At 35.2% G+C, this 27,131-nt stretch overlaps 1 protein-coding gene and 1 pseudogene across 1 annotated transcript in view; both read left to right on the top strand.

The window, feature by feature from the left end:
* ZCWPW2 (zinc finger CW-type and PWWP domain containing 2) overlaps window positions 1-27,131 on the top strand; it is a 172,734-nt gene that overhangs the window by 34,327 nt on the left and 111,276 nt on the right. The gene's annotated exons all lie outside the window — the stretch shown is intronic.
* Window positions 5,852-7,122, top strand: LOC134390062 (SIN3-HDAC complex-associated factor-like; annotated as a pseudogene).

Consider the following 27,131-nt stretch of genomic DNA (forward strand, 5'->3'; position numbering starts at 1 on the left):
TTTACATATGAGAAGGACATGAATGTTGGGGGCGAGGAGCAGAATGCTGTGGGTTGAATGTGCCCCCCAAAAGTTCATGTGTTGGAAACTTGATTCCCATTGTAACAGTGTTAAGAGGGTGAAAAATCCGATTATGCTACTTGAAAGGTGGGACCTTTAAGAAGTGATTGGATCATGAGGACTATGTTTTTTTGAATGGATTAATCCATTCATCGAATAATGAGTTAATGGTTTAATGGGTTATCATAGGTGTAGACTGCTGGCTTTATGTAAAGAGAGCATATGAAAGTGCTTATACAGTGGTTGTCATGTGATCACCACAGGACTCTGTAGAGAGTTCCCACCAAGAATATGGCCCTTACTAGGTGTGCTACCTGGACCTTGGACTTCCCAGCCTCCAAAACTGTAAGAAATAAACATCTTTTCTTTATAAATTACCCAGTTTCATGTATTCTGATATCAGCAACAGAAAACTGACTAATACACCATGTTTGAGAGTTCAGTGTGGATATATCCTTGCTAACACTTGGCATTGTCTTTTTAGCATTAGTTTTGCTGGTGAGTATATAGTGATATCTCATTGTAGCTTTTATTTGCATTTGACTTACAACTCTTAAGTTTGAGGACCTTTTCTTTTGTTGTTTATTTGTTTTATATTTACCAGTTTATTGGAAAGGATATTTTAAAGGATACAAAGAAATAGCCAGATGAAGAGATACATAGGGTGAGATCTGTGGGAAGGGACACAGAGTTCCCATGCCCTCCCCAAGCACGCTACCCTCCAGGACGCTCACATGCTCAGCTATACAGAAACTACAGTTTGAGGACCTTTTCATATTTATTGGTCATTTGAATCTCCTCTTTTATGAAGTAACTGTTCAAGTCTCTTGGTTTTTGTTCTTTTAGTTGAGTTTTCTGATTTTTTTTCCTAATTGATACTAGGTAGGATATCCTACTATCTATAAGTAGAAACTTGATAAGGTAGGAAATTCTCCCTTTACAAGTACTTATTACCTGTCACTGTGGCCTAATTTTTAGCCTTCAAATAGGCCCTAATTTTTCCCTTTTCAAATACATTTTCAAATATTGCATGGACATCTACGTTTTTTGGTCTTTGACTCTAATTTACCTCTGGAAAACCCTCCTTCTTCATCTATTTATTTGGGGGGAGCTGTGTGTACCCTGTGCTCCAGGAATGGGTATGTGACCTGTGCCTAAACATTAGTACGTGATATTCACTGACTACATACAGTCACTGACAGTAGGTTGCCATATGCATACTTAAAGCCAGTATGTTACTATGAGATTTTTGATGGACAACTAGTGAAGAGACACTTGCTCTTTTATACTGGACTTGAACTTGTTGCCACCATCTTTCACATAGAACCAAGACTGAACTCAGTGGAGAAGGAGGCAGAATAGAGAAACTAAGAGAAACCAAATCCTTATAAAATCATTTAGTCCTGATGAAGTTAAGAAAATTCCATTTACAATAGCATCAAAAAGAATAAAATACTTAGGAGAAAATTTACTTTAAAAAGTGCAATACTTATAAAACACTGTTGAGTTGAAAGAAATTAAGACAAAAATTAATGGAAAGATACCTCAAGTTTATGGAGATTGGAATAACTACTATTATTAAGATGGCATTGTTCCCTGTAAGATGATATTATTCCCATCTATAAATGAAGTGCAATTCCTATCAAACCTCCAGCGGTCTTCTTGGCAGAAATTGGTAAGTTGACATGAAATTTTATGTGGAAATTTAAGGGAGATCCAAAATAGCCGAAACAATCTTGAACTGGAGGAATTACACTTCCCAATTTCGAAATTTACTACAAGGATACATTAATCAAGGCAGTGTGGTACTGGCATAAGAACAGAAGAATGTGCCAGTTGAATAGAATTGGGTATCCAGAAATAAACCCTCACGTTTACAGGCAATTAATTTTTAACTAGGGTGCCAAGACCATTCAATGGGGCAAAGAATAGTATTTTCAACAAATGGTTCTTGGACAGCTGAATATCCATATGCAAAAGAAACAAGTTGAATGCCTCCCTCACACTATTTAGAAAGATTAATTCAAAAAGAGATTATATGGCTAAATGTAAGAGCTAAATCTATAAAACTCTTAGAAGAATAAATTGGAGTAGATCTTTATGAACTTGGGTTAGGCAAAGCCTTTTTAGATATGACATCAAAATCACAGGTGACAAAAGAATAAAATTGATAAATTGACTTCCTCAAAATTTAAAAGTTTTGTACTTCAAAGGGCACCATAGAGAACATGGAAAGACAACCCACAGAATGGGAGAAAATGTTTCATACTTATATATGATAAAGGACTTGTATCTATAGTATATGAAGAACTCTTGCAACCTAATAATAAAAAGACAGATAACCCAGTTTTTAAAATGGGTAAAGGACTTAAATAGACATTTCTCCAAAGATATTTCAATAGCTAAAAAGCACATGTAAAGATGCTCATAATTAGCCATCAGGGAAATTCAAGTGAAAACCACATTGAAGTAGCACTTTACCCCTGCTGAGATGGCTATAATCAAAAAGACAGATAAGTGTTGGTGAGAATGTGAAATTGGAACCCTCATAAATTGCTGTTTGGAATGTGAAATGGTGCAGCCACTTTGGAAAATAGTTTGGAGTTCCTCAAAGTATTAAATATCCAGTTGCACTATGACCAAGCAATTTTATTCCTAGGTATATATCCAAGAGAAATGAAAATGTATGTCCTTGTAAAACTTTTTACACAGATGTTCATAGTCATGATAATTTACAATAGTCAAAAGTTGGAAACAACCCAGTGCCTAGCAACTGATGAATGGATAAGCAAATGGTAGTGTGTATTCCCCACCGTGTGTATAAAGAGAAATACATACTCATACACAAGAGGAATATTATTCACCTATAAAAAGGAAAGAAGTATTGATACATGCTACAATATAGATAAAACTCAAAAGCACTATGTTAGGTGAAAGAAGCCAGTTACAAAAGACTACATATCGCATGATTCCATTTATATAAAATGTTTAGAATAGGCAAATGTATAGAGAAAATAGAACAGTGCTTGCCTAGGGCTGTAGATTTGGGAGGAAGTAGGGAGTGACTCTTAATGGGTTTCTTTCTGAAATGAAGAAAATGTTCTAAAATGGAATGGTGTAATTGTTGCACAACTCTGTGAAAATACTGAAAACTACTGAGTTGCACATTTAAAAAAAATTTTTTTTTTTTAGTTTTGCAGCTGGCCAGTAGGGGGATTCAAACCCTCGACTTTGGTGTTGTCAGCACTGCATGCTCCCAAGTGAACCAGTTAGTTAGCCTGAGTTTTACATTTAAATGAGTTAATTGTGTAGTATATTGGGCTAGCTGGTTAGCTCAGTTGATTCGAGAGCAGCTTTGTAACACCCAGGTCAAGGTTTCGGATTCCCCGTACAGACTAGCTGCCAAAAAATAATTGTATAGTATTTAAATTATATGTCAACAAAGCTGTTATATATTTTTAAAAAAACAAACTAATCGTACAGTATTTAGTTGCCGTACAATATTTAGTTGCATGGGTGTAAAAGCAGGAAAAGAAAAGATCATTGAGTTTATCCAAATAAAGGCAAAAGCAGAGAGATTTCTGAGGGGTTTTTTTAATGGGAGTAATTTTAATGATAAGCCATAGAATCAAAGCTGGAGAAAGATGAGAATGAAGATGGGATTGAAGTAATGTACGACTACATTACTTGAAAAAATGATTAGTTTCATTGGACTTGTTGGAGGAACAAGAGGATTAGAGAAACTTGCAATTAATATTGTGGGGTGATAACATTACTTGGAGAAATGTCTGTGGAAGAGAGTTGTTAAAGTGAGGTGAGTAGAAATAGAAAAGGAGAGCTGAAAGTCAGAAGTTCAGAGAACTAAGTGTTATCTAAGGGTGTTAAGTGAGAACAAGGTGTTTACATTTCCATCATATGAGTAATTTCATATAAATTAAATGCAGGTTAGTAATTTATAGTCACTTTGTTTAATCATAGTGTTTGGTAAAGTCAGAAGAGTGTCAGAGTCAAGATCTCTGTCTAAACCTGGGTCTGCAATCAACATATATCTATGCCAGGGAGAAAAATTTTGAAGTGTAAGGTGTTTATAAAGTATTTATATACCCTGCCTCCTTCCTACACACATACCCCCAAAGTCTATTTCTTCTATAAGCAAAAGAAAATAGAGTGTCCAGGAGTCCATTCCTTTTTGGGGAGAGTTTCAAATAGTTGCCCCTACTTTCCATAATCAAAACAAAAGTGAGTATCCACGTCACAAGGTCATGACCAATCCTGGGGTCAGGATTAAAACTATATCTGAGATATCACAAATATTGAGATGTGTAAGCTGCTGAAGAAATATGTGTGGATGGTTACAGCAAATCCATTTGTGTGCAACCCCACCATATTGAAAGCTAATCCTGCTGAAAGTTTATGCTTTGGGCCATGAACTCCTTCTGAGAGTCCGCTGATTGTAAGTGAAAGAACTGGTACAAGCTCAATGACTTGGCTAGTTAAGGATCATACTTAAGAGACCGAATCTTATTTGTGCCCCAAGTTCTTCCTGGCACTCCTTACTACCTTCTCCTCTTAAGACTTATTTCTTATTTGTGGTGTATAAATTTGTTTAGTAATTTCGACTGCATTAATATATCCTGCACTAACATGGTATTGTCATTTCTGATTTTTCATTTCTATTTCTGCAAAACTTGCTGGAGGATTTAAAAAATCTCCAAAGTCTGAATATGTAGATAGACTATTTTCCTTTTACTTTACTATGTGGTTATTAACTTGACCTAAGAATCCCAGAAAATCTCTACCCTGCAGTGTATGATTTCTTTCCTTCTTCGGGGTGGGGGCAAGAGTTGAGGGTGGAAGGTAGACTGAAATACTGCCACAGAAGTAGTTCTTTGTGGCTTTGATTTCACAATAAATTACAAATTCTAGGCTCTATAGATTCTCACTTCATCCCAGTATTTTCAGCCTCTGAGGCCTGACACTGTTGGAGCATTTGGTTTATGTCAGCCATAATTCAAATGCCTTTTTTCCCATCCCTGACAGTGTTCCTTATTAAGACCTGGTTCTGCCTGGTGTCACATTTTTAAAAATTCTACTTTTAAAAGCATTGAATATTAATTTAAGTCTTTACTGAAGTCTCTTGAAAGGGTTGCAAAGAAGGAAGTCCTTCATTTAAAACAAAGTAAACTTCCTTACTCATCTATCCTCCTCAAAGTGCCAAACTGTGCAGGAATTGCTTGCCTCTTTTTCTTAAAACTCATTAAAAAAATAAAACAATCTATCAGTTTCTTACTTTATTCCCTCTTTTCTCCTAAACCCTCTCAAATCTAGTCTTACAACATCTTAATTTTCTTTCTTCTATAAAGAGTATTCTTTTTCAGCCTCTCCAGGTATGCATTTTTATCAATCAACCAACCAAGTACCTAAGAACAAATAAAATTTTTTTCTTAGAAATGGGCACTGAGGAGGGAAAGATGGAAGCTGTATTTTTAACCTTTATGTCCCTATCCTATATCAACCCCAAGTGTATAGAATGCGTTTAGATACTAAGAATTTCTTAGCACCGCCTAATGCCCATTTACCTCACTCACAACTGTAGATACTGTCCTTTCCTTAGGCTTTTAAAGGTTTGCTGTGTGCTACTTCTTTGTTAAAAACAAAAACAAAAATATCTTTTGGAGAGCTTCAGGAGAAAATCTTCCTAGAAAAGGCAGTTGAGGAGGCAGGAACAGGATGAGGGGCAGGGGATGGCCTAGTGTGCACTCCACACCTCAGGAATGTTATTGAGTGTTGAATGGCTGCTTCTAGAAGACTAATTCCTAGAAGAAAAGATGTTTGGTTTTATAAGGCAAAGATGTATTAAAGTATAGGTGGCTGCTGTATTTATAGAGCTGGGTTCTTCTGTTCTCAATTCAGTGATAGTAAATGCTATGAAAGGATTTCCAGAGCTGTTTGCAGTTGCATGGGACTCCTTCAGGAGACATTTTAATGTCTGAGTCCTACTAGTGAGAAGATTTAAAAAGCTTCCAGCAGGATAGGAAAACAAACAAACAAACAAAAAATTGGAATCATGTATTAGTCAGGATGCTCCAGAGAAACTGTGTGTGTGTGTGCACACACACACACGCAGATACATACATACACACACACACACACACACACACACACACACACACACATACACATACGCATATACACACACAGACACACACATATATATATACAGAGAGAGATAATAAAGTATTGACTGACTCTATGGAGGCTAAGTCCTATGATCTTCTGGCTGCAAGCTGGAGACCCAGGAAAGCCAGTTTTGTAGTTTGAAAGCCTGAGAGCCAGAGAGCTGATGGTATAGATTCCAGTCTGGGTCTGAAGATCTGAGAACCAGGAGTGCAGAGGGCAGAGCCTTGACTGCCCAGCTAAAGTAGGCAGGCAGAGAGTGCATGCAACCTTCTTTAGACCCTCAGTAGATTGGGTGATGTCCACCTCCATTGGGGAGGGCCATCTTCTACCAATTCATATGCTAATATCTTCCAGAAACACTCTCACAGATACACCATGAAATGATGTTTAACCAGTTATCTGGGCATCCAGTGACCCAATCAAGTTGACACATAAAATCAACCATCACAATCTGGTAGATGCAAGAACAAGACCCAGTATAAACCCTATATTTAAATCAATGAAAGTGAAAATGCTATATGGAAAAAGGATAAAAAGGAGTAACCAGATCAGTAAACTGCAGGGGGAATTTCAGTCTCACAATTCTGATGCTCACAGTACTGCCTGAAGTACTTCTTTAGCCCAATCTTCTTGTTGCAGTTACCAGTCAGATGATGGCTTTGATATAGAAATGGCTTCTGGTTCTAACAAAACACCTATCTTTTCCTTTTTAATTTTACATTTTGGAAAAGACAGAAAATGTGTTGTGGGTTTATCTCTAAAGAAAGTTTTTGGGACATTCTCCCTGGCAAACATCTATTCAAGCTTTGGTGTAGCAATAAGAAATCAGGGGATAGAGTCTCTACCCATCTCTACTCAGGAGTGGTAACTGAGGTTATGTAGAAGAGGAACAAAGAAACTATTTAAATTTTTAATACAAAGTGGCTGTATTAGTTTGCTAGGACTGCTGTAAAAGAGTACCACAGATTGGGTGACTTAAAAAACAGAAATTTATTTTTTCACAGTTCTGAAACCTGGAAGTCTGAGATCAAAGTGAGAGCTATGAGATAAGGATCTGTTCCCAACTTCTTTTCCTGGCTTTTAGATGCCTGTCTTCTCCCTGTATCTTCACATTGTCTTCTGTTTGTATGCCTCTGGATCCAAATTTCCTCTTCTAATAATGACATCAGTCATATTGAATTAAGACCCACTCTCATTGACTTCATTTTAATTTAGTTACCTTTTTAAGTACTCTATGTCCGTGTAGAGTAATTCTAACTTCCTAGGGATTACGACTTCAACATATGAATTGGGAGTGCGGGGGATACAATTCAGCCCATAATAATGCTTTCCTGCTTTTTACTTGGATACTTGCTATTCTGCCAAAGACAATTTCTAGAATGGTTTTGAATTGAGTCTTTTCCCCCTTCTACTTCTTCAAACTGTGAAGCCAGAGTCTAGCTTACTAAAAGAGAAAAAGTTTATGTAATATTTAAGATAATGAGTATTTGATAGTAAAGATGAATGTTGTTGTAAAGTGCTAAGTCTCTTAAATCTCCTTCTAATGAATGAAATTAAGGGAATTTCAGAGGTCAAAGATAGGATTCATTGTATAATAAACTGTGAGAAAGCACTCACACATCTAATACCAAATGATGGACACAGACATGAGGTACAGTGAAGTGAGACTTTAATTATGGCCTTTCAAGTTTCGAGTGTCTGAAGGGCAGACACACAAAACAGAGCTGTAGCAAGCAATTTATTCGCTAGTACACAAGTCCCTCCCCCCAGTTCCTCATTGGCTGAGAGTACTATGGGATACACAGTCTTCCTGGATGACACCTAAGATTTATCACCACTACTTATTACCCCCTTGTTAGAAATTTCTTTGTCTGAGAGCTCAACACAAGCCTGCAAAAAAGGCTTGCTAAAGCCCTGTGAAAGGAGAAAGGGAATGAAGAAAACAATGGGGGCTAGTAACTAATTACCATCTCAAGGAGAGCTCTATCTGTTCAGCAACCCTTTGGGAATGGGCTGGACCAGTCAGACAACTTTCAGGCTAGGCCTGAATCAGTTAAAACACACTCAGATAAGTCATTTCTGAAAATGAATCACTTAGATTACTTTCTTACATAAGCCATATGTAGTTTTAGTCTTTCTATATTAAGAAAAGGTGGTGAAAGCACTTTTCAAAGATGACTGGTTATACTTATTTTCCATCATCATAATAAATTTGTAATGACTCAATCACATGGACTTGACACTAAAAGTATTTGCTAATAATTTTAAATTAAGGTTTTGCCAAGGTTCTGATCATTCAACCCTGAACTACTGAAATATTAATCAGGACAGACTAAGCTTTCTAGTGCAAATACTTTGAAGGAGAGAGTAATTCCTAAGTGTACAAAGAGGTTACTTGACTGTCTGTGTTGCATCCTGTATCCCCTCCCTTCATATTAATATTTGATAAGGTGTTTAATTTATGTGAGACTTCTAAAGTAGAACCAAAGCTCCTCTTGGGAAAATGGCAAATCTTTAGGATAAGGGATCCTATATGAATAGTTCCAACACATTGCCACATAGTAGCTCATACATTCTATTAAAATGTTACACTCTCTAAAAAATAAAATGTGACAAAGAACAAAGTATGATGCTTCATAGAGTAAATTTTACAGATGGCTTTTCATTTTTCTTAGTTCATTTTCTGAAGCTATAACAGAACACCACAGATTGGGTAATTTTCAAATGTTAATTTGGCTCAAAGTTCTGGAGGCTGGGAAGTCCAAGAGCATAGGGACACCATCTGATGAGGGCCTCGTCCCATAGCAAAAGGGCATCACGTGGTAAGAGAAGCATGCATGCAAGACAGAGAGAAAATGGAGGCTGAATTTATCCTTCTATCACCCACTCCTGAGATACTAACCCACTCTCTTGATAATGGCATTAATTTATTCATGAGGGCAGAGTCCTTACAACCTAATCACCTCTTAAAGGCCCAACCTCCCAATACAATGGCAATTAAATTTCAATATGAGTTTTGGAGGGGGCATTCAAACCATAGCACCATGTGTATGTATAGTTGACTTTTTTTGTTTGTATTGTATGACTGGTGGTTTTACTGAAAACCTGCACAATTCACTTTTAGCTATGGATTCAGTTGTCCTTTGTGAAGATTTTACCTGTGTGACATGAGTTTCTGGCTTGTTTTAGCCTATTTGAGTGTTTTTTGTTTTGTTTTGTTTTCCTACTTTATACAAAGGCACTTCAAAATGTTCATGGAAATATAGAATTAGAAGGTAATACGAATCTTTCCATTAACTTTTTGAAGACCCCTCATATTTAAAGAGAAATTCTACCAGAAAAAAAGAGGTATGTATTAATGGGGAGTGGGTTGGTTTTGGGGTGGCTTCTTATAGTTAGGCTTTCTGAACATTGAGATGTTAGATAATTAATAAACCCTGAACGTGGAGCTCTTTAATTCTTAAATCTTTATTAAAAGCCTCTCTCATTTGAGTCCAAACCAATTCAGTGCTTAGTTTTAAAACTAGATTTTAAAAATTGGTAGGTTAAATAGGAATAAGAAGTGAGCCACTTTTCATAGGTACTCTATAATTTTATATTTATCTAAACTTAAAATTTTATGTTTCTATCTTTTGTAAATAACATACATGCTACATGCCACCATGTACAACGACCACGTAGTGAGTTGGGGAGGGGGGTCCTCTCGCACAGCCTTTGAGGTATATTATAAAAGTCCTAGCTATTATCATCTTTCTCCATATTAAAAATGTTTTTGGTACATATTGGCTGGTTTTGGTGGGAGAATATATTATAATATGGATCATCTCTACTTCTGTATTTATTTGTTACGAGTCTTTTTTAGCACATTCCGCCTCTCTTTGCTTATAGAATATACTATTTGTAACCATACACTTTGTATTAATATGGTAGAAATCACAAATCTGTTTTGTACTTTTTATGTTGTCAGACACTGATTGTCAAACTTTTACTAGGATATTAAATAATTTTAGTCTTATTAGAGAATTAGAAAACAATACAAAACAAAAAAGCAAGGCCGGCCCGTGGCTCACTCAGTAGAGTGCAGTGCTGATAACACCAAGGCCACGGGTTCGGATCCTATGTAGGGATGACCGGTTTGCTCACTGGCTGAGCTTGGTGCTGACATCACCAAGCCAAGGGTTGAGATCCCCTTACCGGTCATCTTTAAAAAAAAAAAAAAAAAAAAAGCAACCTTATGGCTTCCCTGCTTCTCTGAAGTTCTTCTGCTGAGTACATTCACTTCGGGCTCTATGTATTCTGGGTATTAATCCATATGCCTTTATAATGAAAATATTTTGTTCTAGCTACTTCCTTGCCTTTCAACCTACTTTATGGTTTTAACTTTTATAGTGTTATTTTATTTACACAGAAGATTATCTTGACATGTTCAAGTTTATTAATCATTTTTAATGACTTTCGTTATTAAATATATGCATTAAATCCCCTGGTAACTTTAAAGTTTTTGTTTCTATACTTATGTTTTTAATATAATTTGTTCCTGCATTTTCTCTTTGAAGACCAGATTTTGGTTTTTTTGAATGTTATAGACTGAGTATCTGAGTCTTCCCCAAATTCAGATATTGAAGCCCAGCCCCTAATGTGCCTATATTTGGAGATGGGGTCTAAGGTGATAATTAAGCATAAATGATGTCACAAGGATGAGGCTCAGATTGGATAGATTTATTGTCCTTAGAAGAAGAGACACCAGAGAACTCATACACTCTCTCCTTGTGCACACATCAAGGAGAGGCTATGTGAAGACATAGCAAGAAGGCATTAAGAGAGGCTCTATAACCCAGAGGCACTATAAGCAAAAAAGAGAACCCTCACCAGAAACCAAATTAGCCAGAACTTTTATCTTTGACTTCTACCCTCCAGAACTGTGAGAAAATAAATTTCTGTTGTTTAAGTCACCCAGTCTATGATATTTTGTTATGGTAGCCCAAGCAGACTAATGCGTTGATCACCTCTATTGGTTCTTTGTTTATATGTTAGTTTTTTGCTTGCTTGATCCCTAATTTATTCATTTCTTTTATACATTTTTTTTTTTTACTTTCAGATGTGTCCTTTGAAAAATTCTTAGCTGAGTTTTGCAGCTCATTAATTTTAGTTTTGTTTTTGACATATCAATATCAATATCAGTTGATAGCCTGTCAATTGATTTTTAAATTCTTAATGGTCAGGTTTTAAATTTCCATGATATTTTGTCAGTACTTTTAAAGATGAATATCATTTTATATATATGTGAGGATGGGGTTATATGACTATAGGTATTCTAAAATGCTGTCCTGTTTACTTCATTAAACCCATGTTTTATAGAATAGAAGTTTTTTCTTTTGTTGGATTTATTTTCTCTAATTATTGGCTTTTCTCTTTGATTATTGTGATTGGGTGATCAACTGTATTTGAGATTCACTGTTAGCCTGCTAATGAATTCTCTGTTTACTTTAGCTTTCTCCAAATATAGAAGGAGAATTGGTGGGAGAAATTCCTAGATAGGGTGAGTCAGTAGCTTCTTGTTGGTAGTGAAAACTACCCACTTCTGGATGTTGCTAGCTTTCTGAATATCCTGTTTTGCCCCTTTACCCCATATTCAGCTATCTTTGCTTTACCTGGTAACAGGCATCTCTGTTGCTTACTGTCTGGCCCAAAGAGAGATGACTCTGTAAGCTATTACTTTACTATTCCAATGAATCACTCTCTTTGTTGTCCCAGACCTCTCCTGTGTTCATTATCTGGCACTTGTAGGCTTAGCAAATCTTTGGAACACCTTCCATCTTTGTAGGAATTTTCTTCTGTGTATGTTTTGGGCTGTTGTTTCCTTCTCTTCATTCCCATCTGTCTTCTTTCATAGAAAGATTCCTCATAGTTTCTGGAGACCTGTGGGTACTGCTTTTTTTTTTTTTTTTTTTTTAGTTATATTTTTAGGAGATATAGTGATATAGTCTTCTGTAAATTCCTGGTACTTGGGGTGGGATGAGAGGGCTTTGGCATGTATTCAGTCTTCCGCTTTGAACCAGACCCCAGGGTAGTTTCATTTTACAAGTTTTTAAATTTTGATATAATTTCAGACTTACAGAAAAGTTTCAAGAATAGTAGAAAGAATTCCCAGTTACTTTACACACAGTTTTCCGAAATGTTAACATTTTATTACATTTGCCTTATCTCTGTGTTTATGTGTGCATGTATCTATCTATCTATCTATCTGTCAATCATCTATCTACCGAATCATTTCAGGATAAGTTTCAATGATACCACTGAAAATGGCAGGATAGAAAAATGGCAGAATAGAAAATGGCAGAACAGAAAAAATCTGTTCATTCACTAAAATAAAAAAATGATTGAACTGGCAAAAGCTGTCAGAATTAACTTCTTTGAGACTGTGGGATCTAATTTTGAATCTATTAAAGAACTAAACAGACAGAGGAGAGGAGTGCTTAATAAAGAAAGAAGCTGAGAAATTTCTGTAAGAGAATCTTGTGGCATTTTTACTTACCCTCTGTGTTTATTAGAAGCCTAGGAGGCTTCACTGGTGAATTTTACCATGTATTTAAAGAAGAGTTAATGCTAATCCTTCCTGAATTTTTCCAAAAAATTGAAGAGAAGGAAACATTTCCATATTCTTATTATGAGACCAGTATTGTCCTGATACTGAAGCCAAACAACAACACTACAAGAAGTGAAAATTACAGGCCAATATTTCTGGTAAACATAGATGCAAAAATTCTCAACAAAATAGTTCTATACACTAACAATGACATATCAAAAAGGAAATTAAGAAAATAATTCCATTTACAATAGCATCACAATGAATAAAATACTTATAAGTAAACTTAATCAAGGAGGTTAAAGATCTGTACAGTGAAAACATTGATGAAAGAAACTGAAAAAGACAAAAGTGGAAAGATATCCCAAGTTCATGGAATGAAAGAATTAATATTGTCAAAATTTCCACACTACCCAAAGTGGTCTACTGAGTCAATGCAATTTCTATCAAAATTCCAATGGCATTTTTCACAGAAATAGAAAATAAAAAGCTTAACATTTGTATGGAACCATTAAAAACCTGAATAGCTAAAGCAGTCTTGATCAAGAACAACAAAGCTGGAGCCTTTACACTTCCTGATTTGAAATTCTATTACAAAGCTATGGTAAGCAAAATAGAACAGTACTGGCATAAAAACAGACACATAGCCAATGGAACAGAATAGAAAGTCCAGAAATAAACTCATGCATGTACAGTCGACAAATCTTTGACAAATGTACCAAAAATACACAATGGAGAAAGGATGGTTTCTTCAACAAATGGTATTGGGGAAAACTGGATAGCCACATGCAAAAGAATAAAATATTGGACCTTTATCTTACACCATATACAAAATCAACTCAAAGTACATTAAAAAACTTAAGTATAAGATATAAAATCATAAAACTCTTAAAATGTAAGGGAAAAGCTTCATAATGTTGGTCTTGGCAATGATTTCTTGGATGTGACACAAAAGCATAGGCAACAAAAGCAAAAATAAACAAGTGAAACTATAAAACTAAAAAGTATCTGCACAGCAAAGGAAAAAATCAGCACAGTGAGAAGGCAACCTATGGAATTTGACAAAATATTTGCAAGCCATACATCTGATATCCAAAATATTAGAAATTCATATAATTCAATAGAAAAAAAACAAATAACCTGATTAAAAAAGAAACAGAGGAGTTGAGTAGATATTTTTCTAAAGAAGACATGCAAATGGCCAACAGTTATATGAAAAGATGCTTAATAATCACCAGGGAAATGCAAGTCAAAACCACAATGAGATATCACCTCACACTTGTTAGGATGGCCATTATCAAAAAAGCAGAAAATAAGTGTTGGTGAGGATGTGGAGAAATTGGCATCCATGTGCACTGGTTGGTGGAAATGTAAAATGATGCAGCTGTTATGGGAAACAGTATGGTGATCCCTCCCCAAATTCCAAATACTTCATACTTTGTACCCTGAAGTATTTATCCAAAAGAATTAAAAACAGGATCTGGAAGAGGTATTTACACTCCCATGTTTGTTGCAGCAGCATTGACAGTAGCAAAGAGGGGGAAACAACCTTCATGTCCACTGATAGATGAATGGGTAAAGAAAATGTTTAATACACACACACACACACACACACACACACACACACACACACACACACACACACACACACACACACACACACACACACAATGGAATATAATTTGGCCTTTAAAGAGAAGGAAATCCTACAGTTTGCAACAACATGGATCACCACAACATGGAACTCCAGTTCTGATCTTTTTCTATTGTCTCTAAAATATTATGGAATTTTAATTCATCACATTAAAATTACCATATTAATCATTTCAAGTTCTTTTTGGAAGTAGGCAGGGCACAAATAAGGAATATTCTTTTAATCCTGTTAATACTTTAAAAATGGCATTATGTGAACATTTTTATTTTAAAAATGAAGGTTTGACTGAAAATATTATATATTCAATATTGCAGTCTTACAATCATTGGTTACAAGTGAGATATTGTCAAGAAAGTGAAAGTGATGAAAATTAAAATTATAATGCTGAAATATTCCAACTCTGAAGCCATATAGCCACTATAGGTTTTCTCAAACCCAGAACAGTTGCACAATCTGTGATAGCCTGTAGCTAAAAATGGATACACTTCGTATAACAATAACTTTGGAGGGCAAACGAAATAATGACAACTTTTTTTGGTTTGGAAGAACAATCATCATTTTTCTCATTCACATACAAACAATAAAAATAATTTCTATTATAAGTAGCCATTTATCTTCATTTCTGTTCTGTTTGTATTTATTCACACTGTCTCATTAAATTCAGATATTGTTCAGAACTCTTTGGGTGTGTTGTAATTTTACCATCTGGGGTACATCAGTCACATAATACATATACATTGTAATAAAAATTGATGCTTTACAAGAATTCGTATAGGATATACTCCATCTTAAAGACCTTTGTTCTTTGGTTTTTTAAAATTAATTAATTTTTTACTGTATTTATTTATTATTATTATTTTACATTCTAAGATGTTGTAGTGGAGCAGTTGGGAGTGAGCGGGAGGAGGAAAGGGAGAGGGATAGAGTGAGAGGAGGAGGAAGGAGGGAGGGGGGTGCATGGTCAAGGTCCGTGGCACCCACTCATTCTGGCAGGGGAGGCTGGGACACTTCTGGCAGTGACCTGGTGGTCATCACTGGGCTGGATGAGGACGTTGGGGAGGCATGGCTGAGGCCCTTGGGGGCTCCCCTAAGACCTTTGTTCTACTGAACAATGAAACTATGTAATATTTTCATTCAAAAATAATTGATCTTATTTTCTAATTTTTTACAACTCTGTTATAACATTTTTTTTAATTGAAATAGGTGATTGTACATATCTGTGGGGTAAAGAGTTGAATATTAATACCTGTGTGCAATATGTGATGCTCAAATCAAGATAATTAGTGTATTCAACATTATATGCTATAACATTTTAAAATAACATTCATAGAATACAGAAATCTCTGGAGAATTTATGTAAAATCCTCATGGGCTTTTCTTATTTTCTTTCATTAGCTCATGAACTTTACTTTAAAGCTACAAATACATATAATAATTGTACTATATTAAGTTGTAAGAACTGTTTAATGGGATTCTATAGGCCTTTGTGATCTCTCTGATGAGTTCAGTTTAACTAGTAATGCCTTGTAATACATGTTTACAAATAAACAATTACTCACTAATTCTTTACCCATCTGTTGGAATATTTAGCCAGTTACAGATGCTCCACAGATACATAAAAGAAATTGAACAAAATTAGGGAAGTGAGATTAAAAGTTACCTGCATGTAAAGAACTTTTTAGGCATGTAGGTATCAGTGCACAGAGAACAATGTTTCTATCACCAACTCATTCATTGCTGGAGATATGAAAATAATTTCTCTGCCCTCAAAGACCTTACAGTCTAGTGGTGGGCAGTAGGCAATACACATCATTATAATGTGAGGTAGAATAAGGTAAATACCTGAAGTTAAGGGAGAAAAATGAGGACATGAAGATAAAGCAGGGAGAAATTGCATCTGGTTGGGGATATTCCAACCGCCCTTTAAAACCCACATACATTTCAGTTATTATCAATCACTTTTCATTATCCTTCTAGGAAGCTTCTTATATCCATCTTATTTCTATGACATTATTTCTACTATTCTAATGAGTCTTCATCGTATTTTGTATGTGCTTTGTAGTAGCTTTCTTACTAACAGATTGGCCTGCTTCTAATTTCTCTGCATCTCTTCAGTCCTATGACATTGTCTACAGCTATATTTCTAAAACACAAATTGAATGTAAGACATTGTCATAATTTGGGCTGCTATAACAAATTACTATAGACTGGGTGGCTTAAACAGTATTTATTTCTCACAGTTCTGGAGGCTGGGAAGTCCAAGATCAAGCTAACAGCAGATCCCATATCTGGCAAGGGCCAGATCTGGTTTTCAGATGACTATTGTCTCATTGTATCCTCATATCAGGGACAGCAGAAAGAGGAAAGAAATCTTCTTCTGGCTCTTTTTGTAAGGGCACTAATCCCATCCTAAGGGATGTACCCAGTCAACCTAATTACCTCTCAAAGGCCTTTTCTCCAAATATAATCCCCTTGGGGATTGGGACTTAACATATGAATTTGGGGGGGGGAGCGGAGACACAAACATTCAGTCTGTAGCAGATGCCATTGAAATAATTTGTGTCCTTTCTTCATGTACCACTAACAGAGAAGAAAAACTGCTAAGTTAACTATGACAACACTTTCTTAATACCTAGAATTTTTATTTTATACTTATTAAAAGTATGTTTTGAACTCATTTAGATATATATTTTTATCATATCTCACTTTTGCATATACACAAAAAAGAACATATAAGTAAAACAAATTGGCTAAGGAATTCCTAAAACTTCTTCATATGAGTAGTTTTTCTAAATAACTTAATTCAGTCTTTAATTTTCATTTTTCCACATATATTACTAAGTGTGAATGTTTGTATCCCCTAAAATTTATATATTGAATTCCTAACCCCCAGGGTTATTGTATTAGGAGGTAGGGCCTTTTAGAGGTGATTAGGTCATGAGAGAAGAGTCCTCATGAATGTGATTAATGCCCTTATAAAAGAGGCCTGAGAGAGTACCCTCACCCTTTCCATCATACAAGGACAGAGCAAAAAGACAGCTACATATGAACCAGGAAACAAGCTTTCATCAGATACCAAATCTACTGGCACCTTGATCTTGGAATTCCCAACCTCTAGAAATGTGAGAAATAATTGTCTGTTGTTTATAAGCCACCCAGTGTTCACTATTTTGTTATAGCAGCCTGAACAGACTAAAACAGGAAGTTGCTATCAGAAAGGGGTGCTACCATAACAAATACCTAAAAAATGTAGAAGTGGCTTTAGAACTGGGTAATGGGTAGAGATTGGAAAAGCTTTGAGGGGCATGTTAGAAAAAGTGTACACTGTTGTGAATGGATTGTTCAGAATGATTCTGGTGAGGACACAGAAAGAAAAGAGGAGAGCAGTAGAGAAACTTTTGATCTTAGAGAATACCTAAGCAATCCTGAAGAAAATGTTAGTAGAAATATGGCCAATAAAGGCCACTCTGATGAGGTCTTAGATGGAAATTAGAAACATGTTGTTGGACAATGGAGGAAAGGCCATCCGTGTTATAAAGTGGCAGTAAACTTAGCTGATTTGTGTTTGTTTTCTAGTGTATTGTGGAAGACAACTTGTGAGTGATGAAATTAGGTATTTGGCTGAGAAAATATCTAAGTAAAGTGTCGAAGCTGTGGCTTGGCTCCTTTTGACTGCTAAAGTAATATGCAAGAAGAGAGAAATGATTTAAAGACAGAAGGAAGCAGAACTTTAAAGATTTGGAAAATATCAGCTTATCCATACTGCAAATAATGAGAAAGCCTGTTTAGGAGGGAACATAAAGGGTGTGGCCAAGTGACCATCTGATAAAAAGATTAGTCAGCCATCTAAACCAAAGCCAGAGCCTATTGTCCAAGACCCTGAAGGCAATTCAGAAATCATAAGTGTTGTTGAAATACTTAGTGGTGACTGTTGTCCAGTCATACCATGAGGAAACAACAATGTCTCAATACTTTTCAGTGAGTTTATACTTTTAACTCACCAAGTTCATACATGTACAGACAATGGCAACTATATTGTGACTTTAAGAAATCATTGATTGGAAGTCATATTGTGGTTGCTGAGATGTTAAACTGTTAAAATGTGTGCCTTGGAAACAATGAAATAAGTTGTTTGATTTTTTTGTGATGCTCTTGGCTTTAATTGGTCAATTGCTCCTTTTTGCCTCCAGTATAATGTCTGTTAACCTAACATGGTAAATAAGGCCCTTCACAGTCTTGCCTCCTGATGTTTTTTCTAAACTCACCTGCTGCAACTTTTGCTTCTCTTAAAAAGTGTTCTAGCTATGACTGACAGCTCAATATTTTGTACATGCTTTGCACTTTTACACTTTCATGTCTTTGTGCATGTAGTTTCTTCTTCTTACATGCTCTTTTCCTCCTCCACCTCTCTACAGTGAACTCCCACTTATCCTCTCAGGCTCAGATAAAATGTCAGCTGTTCTGTATGTCTTTCATGGAGCCCGCCTTTCCTAAAAAGAATCGTTTTCTCATTTGTGTTCTCCTAGATATTTGTAAATCTATTATAACACTTATCACACTTGATTATATTTGTCAACTGTTTTATGGAACTTGGCTTTGTCTATGTTTCTGTTTGTGAACTGAAGAAAAAGGATTGTTTCTTGTTCATATTCTGTCCATAGTCCTTAAGTCAGTGCCTAACATTTAATAGGAACTCTATATTTCAATTAATATTCAGTCATTCATTTATTCAAAAAATATTTATTGAATATCTGAAGTGTTTGATATACTGTGGTAGGAGCTCAATATAGGGGAATAGGTAGTACTCTTATTATCCTCAGATAAGGGACCAGAGATTTAGAGTGGTTAACTAATCTGCCTAGTTAAAAGTTGTAGGGCTATCTGAATGAAAATTGAGTGTCTATAATCATTCATAATCATTGTCTTGAATGAATGGATAAACCAGTGTGCAACCCCTGAATTTAAGGCTGTATAATTTTGAATAGCCATTCTGTTTTCTATTTTCTAAAATTTAAATGTTTGGTTTTCTTCTAAATATTCTAGTTCAATATATTAGCTGTTATGAAATAAAAAATTAAAAACAAGTAGAGTAAAGCAAGTGTTGCACTTAGTATAGCTTTGAATTTGTCAATGTCTATATAAACTAAAGTGTGGACTACTTAGGTATTATTTTATAGGGACCACTTCACAGACTCTAGCATTTTTGTGACCTCCTTGTCATTTGCCTCTTCTGTATGTGGAAGCAAAGTGTTCGAGAAAAGGTAATAGAAAAAAAATGAGAATCCAGTTTGAAAAGAATAAGCATTTTATAACCTGTATTATGAAAACTATTAGCCTGGATAAAGTGTGTCACATCTAAAATACCAAGAGGTTTAAGTTTGAGGCAATTGAAAATAAGTATCACTATTTAAGTAATAATGACATTTTCTAAGTGTTAATTTATCTTTTCAGTATTATATACTGTGACACTTAACTTTGTAAGAAAACCTGAAAACTTTATCTACCATTTAAAAGTAATCTTTTAATCCCCTTAACATTTTATAATAGACTATCATAATGGATTTTCATAAGCTTTCCATTGATTTGGTGCCACACTTAGAGTGCCTTTTCCTTTATAGCAGTCCATTGGTTGCAAGATGGATAAAATTCTAGGCAATTGAGTGACAGTAATCATTTTCTGCTTTCTTTCTCATACTTCAATTATTTGTATTATTAATATTGTCTAGTTTCACTGTTTCTTTGAGAAATGTTTTTAAAGTGATTCCATTTTGTGAGAAATAGTTTAATTTAGATAATCTATAAACCTGTTTAGTTAAATGTAACTTGAATACATTGCAGTATGGTAAAGGTAAATGAATAACTGAAGGGCACCTCTGTGAAACCTTGTTACTTATGGTACCTCCCACCTTTCCAGTAGGAGGCTCCACATTTAAGACATATGACCAGCTTACAAATGGTCTGAATGCGGATTCCAAGTCAATTTGATATTATGTATTAGTAAGGCCTATTTTTCTTACTTATTAAATAAAAATAAAGATAAATAGAAAGTCCTTGAATAAACTTGTAGTTGATAGCTCATTCTTTCTAGAATTGTACCTCAACTCTTTTCTCTAGTTCAGTTCTCCACACAGATTCCCAATACCTGCCTTAAACTTAGAATCTTCCATCTCTCTCTTTATACTTGATTTTGGGGTTGGTAGTAGCTTACGCAGTGATAGAGTCTGGATGTGTTGTCCCCGCCAAAATTCATGTGTAAATCTGATCCCCAATGTGGCAGTGCTGGAAGCTGTATGAGTCATGGGGGCGGATCCCTCACGAATGGATTAATGCTCTCCCTGGGGGATAAGGGGTAGTGAGTGAGTTCTAGCTCTATTAGTTCCCACGAGAGCTGGTTGTTTAAAAGACCATGGCACCTCCCCTCTCTCTCTCTTGCTTCCTCTTGCCTGTGATCTGCTTGTACCTGGCTGCCTATTGCCTTCCGCCATGTGTAGAAGCAACCTGAGGCCTGTGCCAGATACAGCTGTCCCAGAATTGTAAGCCAAATAAACCTCTGTTCTTTATAAATTACCCAGTCCCAGGTATTCTGTTATAGCAACACAAAATGGACTAATACACCCAGTCATGCCCTTCTACTACTACTTTGTTCACAGCTCATGGTAAGGGCTTATGAAGGATGGATGATGGTGTTCTGGAACCTACTGCTAGAAGAGAGCCTTGACAATAATTTTAATTTCTTTCATTTTTAATGACCAGATTTATGCTTCAGTATTGTCAAAGTCATAAGAAGATAAGGATTTCTGATATTTAACATCTACTATTTAATATTTTCCTGGAACTAATGTAAAAGTAAAGAAAACAAAACATTTTAATTTTAGAAAGAGGCAACATTGTCAGTATTTGCAGGTGACACAATCATTTGCCTGAAAATTTCAAAGGCTTGCAAAAACCAACTAGAAATGTTAAATACTCAAGTAAGGAATACAAATACAATACAAAGCTGCACTGAAGGGCATAAAAAGAAGACTTGTTGGCAAAGGAGAGCCACTCTTAAAGGAAGAATGGTGAGAGTAGAATTGTCCTATCAGATATTAAACAGACCGTAAGGCAATCATAATTGGCACAGGGAAAGACATATCAAACACAGGAATATATAACAGAGCCCAGAAATAGATTCATGTGTGCATATATAAATTAGGATAAAATAAAAAGCTATTTCAGATCAATAACAAAGAGATGAACAATTAAATAAATGTTGCTGGGATAATTGGTTAACCAATTAGACAAAAAGTAAAGTTAGTCTTTCATCTCATCATTTACAAACACAAAATATTCCACATGGATTAAATTCCTAAATGTAAGCAACAAGACAATAAATATATTAGACAAACATGGAAAATTTTGCTTAAAGCCTTGGGGTAGACAAGTCTTTTATTCAATAAAACATAAAATGCAGGTAACATTAAAACTTGAATGTCTGTATAACAAAAGACACCATAAAATTAAAAGATATGTGAGAAACTGCATGAAAATGTTTGCAACATATGTAATAGTTAATACCAAGAATATATCAAAATCTCCACCAAATCAATGTAAAGGAGATAATCATATATAAGATGAGTATGATAGGAACAACATTTTTCAATAAAAAGATACAAATATTCAATAAAACCTCACTAGTAATCAGAGAAATGTAAATTAAAACTACAGTAAGAAAACACACTTTGTCTATTCTATTTGAAAAAAAATGAATTATTGTTCGTATTCATTGTTGGTGAATGAATGGGGAAATTGGTACTCTTACACTCTGTTGGTGGAAGTATAAATTGGAATAACATTTTTTAGAGGGCCTTTTGGAATTTTTCATTAAAATTAAAAGTGTGCATACCTTTTGACCCAGAATTTTTACTTCTAGTCTTGCCAGAGGCATACATGCTCAGTCAAATACATGGAGTGATAAGTATGCAATGATATATGTTACGGTATTGTTTGTAATAGCCTCAAACTGGAAAATACCTCAGACTGCTTGAGAGGGCATTAGTCAAATAAACTGTGTTACATTCATTCTGTGGAATGCTATGCAGAGTTAATAGGAGTGATATGATTCGATATGTAGTAACAGGGAAAGATCTCAAAGACACAGAAACATAACCACAAAAAACTGAAAAACAGCAAATTCTTTATTTATATGAAAAAACACGAATATGGACATGAATAAGAAATATCTGGAGAATACACACTGTATTAGTCCGTTTTTTGTTGCTGTAACAGAAATACCTGAAACTGGGTAATTTATAAGGAAGAGAGGTTTATTTGCTTACGATTCTGGAACAGCTGAATCTGGCTCGGGCCTCAGGCTGCTTCTAATCATGGCAGAAAGCGGCAGGCAGCCAGTGGGTACAAGCAGATCACATGGTGAGATAGAAAGCGAGAGAGAGAAGAGGTGCCAGGTCTTTTAAACAACCAACTCTCACGGGAACTAATAGAGAGAGAACTCACTCATTAATTCCCTCTCCCCAAGGGAGAGCATTAATCCATTCATGAGGGATCCGCCCCCATGACTCAATCAGTTTGGGGATCAAATTTCCACATGAGTTTTGGAGGTGACAACACATCCAAACTCCATCACACACTAAAGTAATGAGTGGTTAATTTTCAGGGAAGTGTGTGGATAATGTTATGGGTGGCTTTATTTTTGATTAGAAAAATTAAATATTTGGTCTTTTTCTTTAGAGCATAAATATATGTAGTTTCTACCAGTAAAAATCTTTAATCAATTAAAATTATGAAAGGAGTAAAAATACCAAGTCCTGAAACTACATTATTTCTCTTTTAGAAAATATACTTAATAACTTTTTTATTATATCACAAAGGGAAATAGACTTGTTTTCATTAGAATCAGGAGATGTTTATTCTTCTAGGTATCTGGACAGTTCTGACCCAACATTCTGAAGATGAGAATCAAAAATGCAAAATTTTGGTTCATTCAATTTTAGACAGAATAAGATACACAGAAAAATTAGAAACATCCTAGTATTGGTATTAAAATTAAGCTTAATAGAATGGAAGACAGTTTGGGAATTAAATTAGGAGGGCAGTTAGCTGTAATAAGCTATATTAGCCATTTAATTGTAGTTGGACTGGCTCAATAGAACCAGGTGAATGGATAAATCATTTCATTCTCCTATGTATAAACTCAAAGAAATATTATGAATTACTAAGAATGACCACTGTGTTTACAGAACTGTTTTAAATAGTATAGTGATATCAGAGTGACCGTGTTTGTGTATGTGTCTAATTTTAGATATGAAAAGGTACATTCTGATACAGAGTTTATGAACTCATATCTTCCCACCTCTTTGAAGATATATTTCAAAAAAGATAAAGTCTTTTTAATAGCTTAGTGTATCACATGGAAAGGATTTTGAATTTGCCTTAAACTGTCATTAATTGTTTTTAACCTTTTTTTTTTTTTTTTGATTACTCTGATAGAATCTTTATCCAGGGACTCATTACAATTATTTATGTAAATTTTATTGAACATATTTAATTCCTAATTAAATATGAATATGGACTTTTTAATAAGACTCAATAACATCTTCCCTATTAGAAAAAGAATAAAAAATAAAAGCAAAAAAATTTCCCAAAACACATTGATGCCTATTCTGTTTCTTAGAATCTTGCTACCTTACATACATATCAGAATTACTTGTGGGGTTTTTTTGTTTGTTTTTTTTTAATGCTAATTCTTGGACAATAGTCCCAGATATTCTCATTCATTACATCTGGGATGATTCTAAAACTTCTGCATTTTTAAAATGCTTCACATGTGATTCTAATGAGTGACCAGTGTTGGGAAACATTAGATAACATTATAATTTTTCTAGTTTGATACTTGATCATTCAATTTTGCTTAATTTGTGATCATTTACTAATTTGATACTGCTTTATAAATTTTATAATCCTAACAGTATATTTCATTAGAGGGAACTCATCAAGATTACTTATGGTAAAGGGTCATGAAAATCAATTACATTGTATGATGCTAAATAAAATATAATAATCATAATCATCATCATAATAATAATAACAAACCAAGCCACTACACTTTTTCATTCTTTTCTCCTTTATATTCTTGTCACTTTCTTTTCTATAGACTAGAATAAGTATTTAAGTGTGAAAACATGTATAAACTATGCTTACTCTTTGACCTGTTAGCAATTTTACTTTTAGGAGTTTATCATTTGAATATGTAGAGATGTATTCAACAATTTACGAATAAGGATGAAAGCAGGAATCATATCTGTCTGTCATCACTCTATTGCCAGTGACTGTCATAGTGTCTAGTACATAGTATACACTCAATAAAGATTTGTTGGCTGGCTGACTGAAGTTATTCATCCAGTGTTATCTATAGTAATACTTATGGGTAATCTAAATAACTAAAAGGATATCATTAAAATAATTTTTAGTACATTTGTGTATTTAAGCACTGTGCTGTTATTAAAAATTGTATTGTAGAAGAATATTTCATGTAATTGAAAAATGTTCAGGCATCCAGACCAGTGATGACAGGAGCCGACAGAAGCCCCTGGGAGCCTGACCATGGGGGGAGGGGGGTGCAGGCTTCACCCCCCCCCCCCCCGGTCATCAGCATCCAGACCAACGAAGGAGCCAGCTGTGGGTCACCCCTGTACCCCTTCCCCTTCCCCCTCCCACCTCTCTGCAACATCTCAGAATGTAAAAATAAATAAATAAATAAATAATTTGATAAAAGAGAAATGTTCACAATATATCATTTGGTGAAAAAAGGCAAGCTGTATTACAATATGCAATTCAATTCTTACATTAAAAAAAGTGTGTACAGATTACCAGTTCTGGCAATATAGTTTGCTAGATCTGGTAATACATGAAATCACATAATATGAATACCTTTTCCCTCATCTCTGCTACATATAACCAGAAGTGATAAAATATAGCAAACATCCTTGCTTGTACAGCTCAGCCACAAAGAAAGGAAAAATCACCATGGGCCAGGAAAAAAGACAGAATTGAAAACAAGAGAAGTTAGCACCTGAGTTCCTGTTGCTTTTCCCCTTTGGGAATGAGAAAAAGAGAGAAGAGGGATGACCAGTCAGTAGACCTTATCATCTAAGGGTTTGTGTTTTGATGGCTACATGTGGACAGAAGATGGGGTTTTGAGCTCTAGTGAGGTGAGAAATTGGAACAGAAATAACCTGCTTATAGCCCAGTCTCTCAAATGGCTAAACACAATGAGAAAAGAAGGGACTTAAACCTTTTTTTTTTATTATTAGAACAAAGGAATACAAAGAAACTTGTCTACCATGACATGGGCTTTGAGAATCCATTACCTCAATAAATTTGAGATTTAAATTTACATGATGTGTTGACAATAGGAACTTGTTCACATAAAAAAAAATGTTCTAAAGTTGGTCCCATGACAGTAGTGCTCTTAGGACAGGTGGCAAGAAACAGAGCACACCTGGGGTCTTAGGCAGGAGCTGAAGACAGGATCCTGTGCTCAGAAACCGGCAAGGAGCATGCCAAAACACCATTTCCATGTAGGTGGCCCACCACAGCCACCACCACAGCCATGGCTGCCACAAAAGTGGCTTGATGCCATAGCAGTAGCCACAGCCACTGTGCACATGGCCTTCCAGAAACTCAACTGCATTGACACAAGGAGAGTCACCAGTGGAAACCAGAAAAAGAAGAGGATGTCTCCTCAATGCCATTCCAGAGTAATAGAAGAAGGAACTGCTTTATCAGATGACCAGACATCAATGTAGAGATACTAGACATAAGAAAACCCAAGAAAATACGTCACCACCAAAAGAATATGGTAATTCTCAAGTACCAGCCCCTATAGAGCAGGAAACGCTTTAAATAACTGAAAAGGAATCTGAGCAATAATCTTAAAGAAACTCACTGAGATACATGAAGACTCAGTTAAATACCACAATGAAATGAGAAGAAAAAAATCCAGAATATGAAGGAGGAGATTTAAAAAGAGATTAATACCTTAAAAAAGAATGTAGCAGAATTCACAGAACTGTAAGAGTCACTCAACAAAATAAAAAACACAACCGATAGCTTAAGCACCAGACTAGAACAAGCAGAAGAAAGAATTTCTGATCTTGAAGACAGTCTTTTAGAAATAACCCAGATAGAAAAAAAAAAAAAAAAGAAAATGGAGAAAATCTAAGAGAACTAGCAGACAACCTTAAGCATATGAATATTTGAATCATGGGTGTTCCAGAAGGGGAGGAGAAAGGAAAAGGCATGTAAAATCTATGCAGTGAAATAATAATGGAGAACTGCCCTGGTATAGGGAGAGACAAGGACCTTCAAATCCAGGAGGCTGAAAGATCCCCAAACGGATTCAACCCAAAAAGATCCTCTCCAAAACACATTATAATCAAACTGGCAAAGCTCATAGAAAAAGAGAGAATCTTAAAAGAAGCAAAAGAAAAGCTCAAGTCACCTATACGTGAACCCCTATCAAGCTAACAGCAGATTTCTCAACAGCAACTCTACCTGCCAGAAGAAAATGAGATGATATATTCAAAATTCTAAAAGAATAAAACTGCCAGCCAAGAGCACTATACCCAGCAAGGCTCTCCTTTAGACGCA

Source organism: Cynocephalus volans, chromosome 11 (genome assembly GCF_027409185.1).
Source record: "Cynocephalus volans isolate mCynVol1 chromosome 11, mCynVol1.pri, whole genome shotgun sequence".
In the NCBI taxonomy this organism is placed as follows: domain Eukaryota; kingdom Metazoa; phylum Chordata; class Mammalia; order Dermoptera; family Cynocephalidae; genus Cynocephalus; species Cynocephalus volans.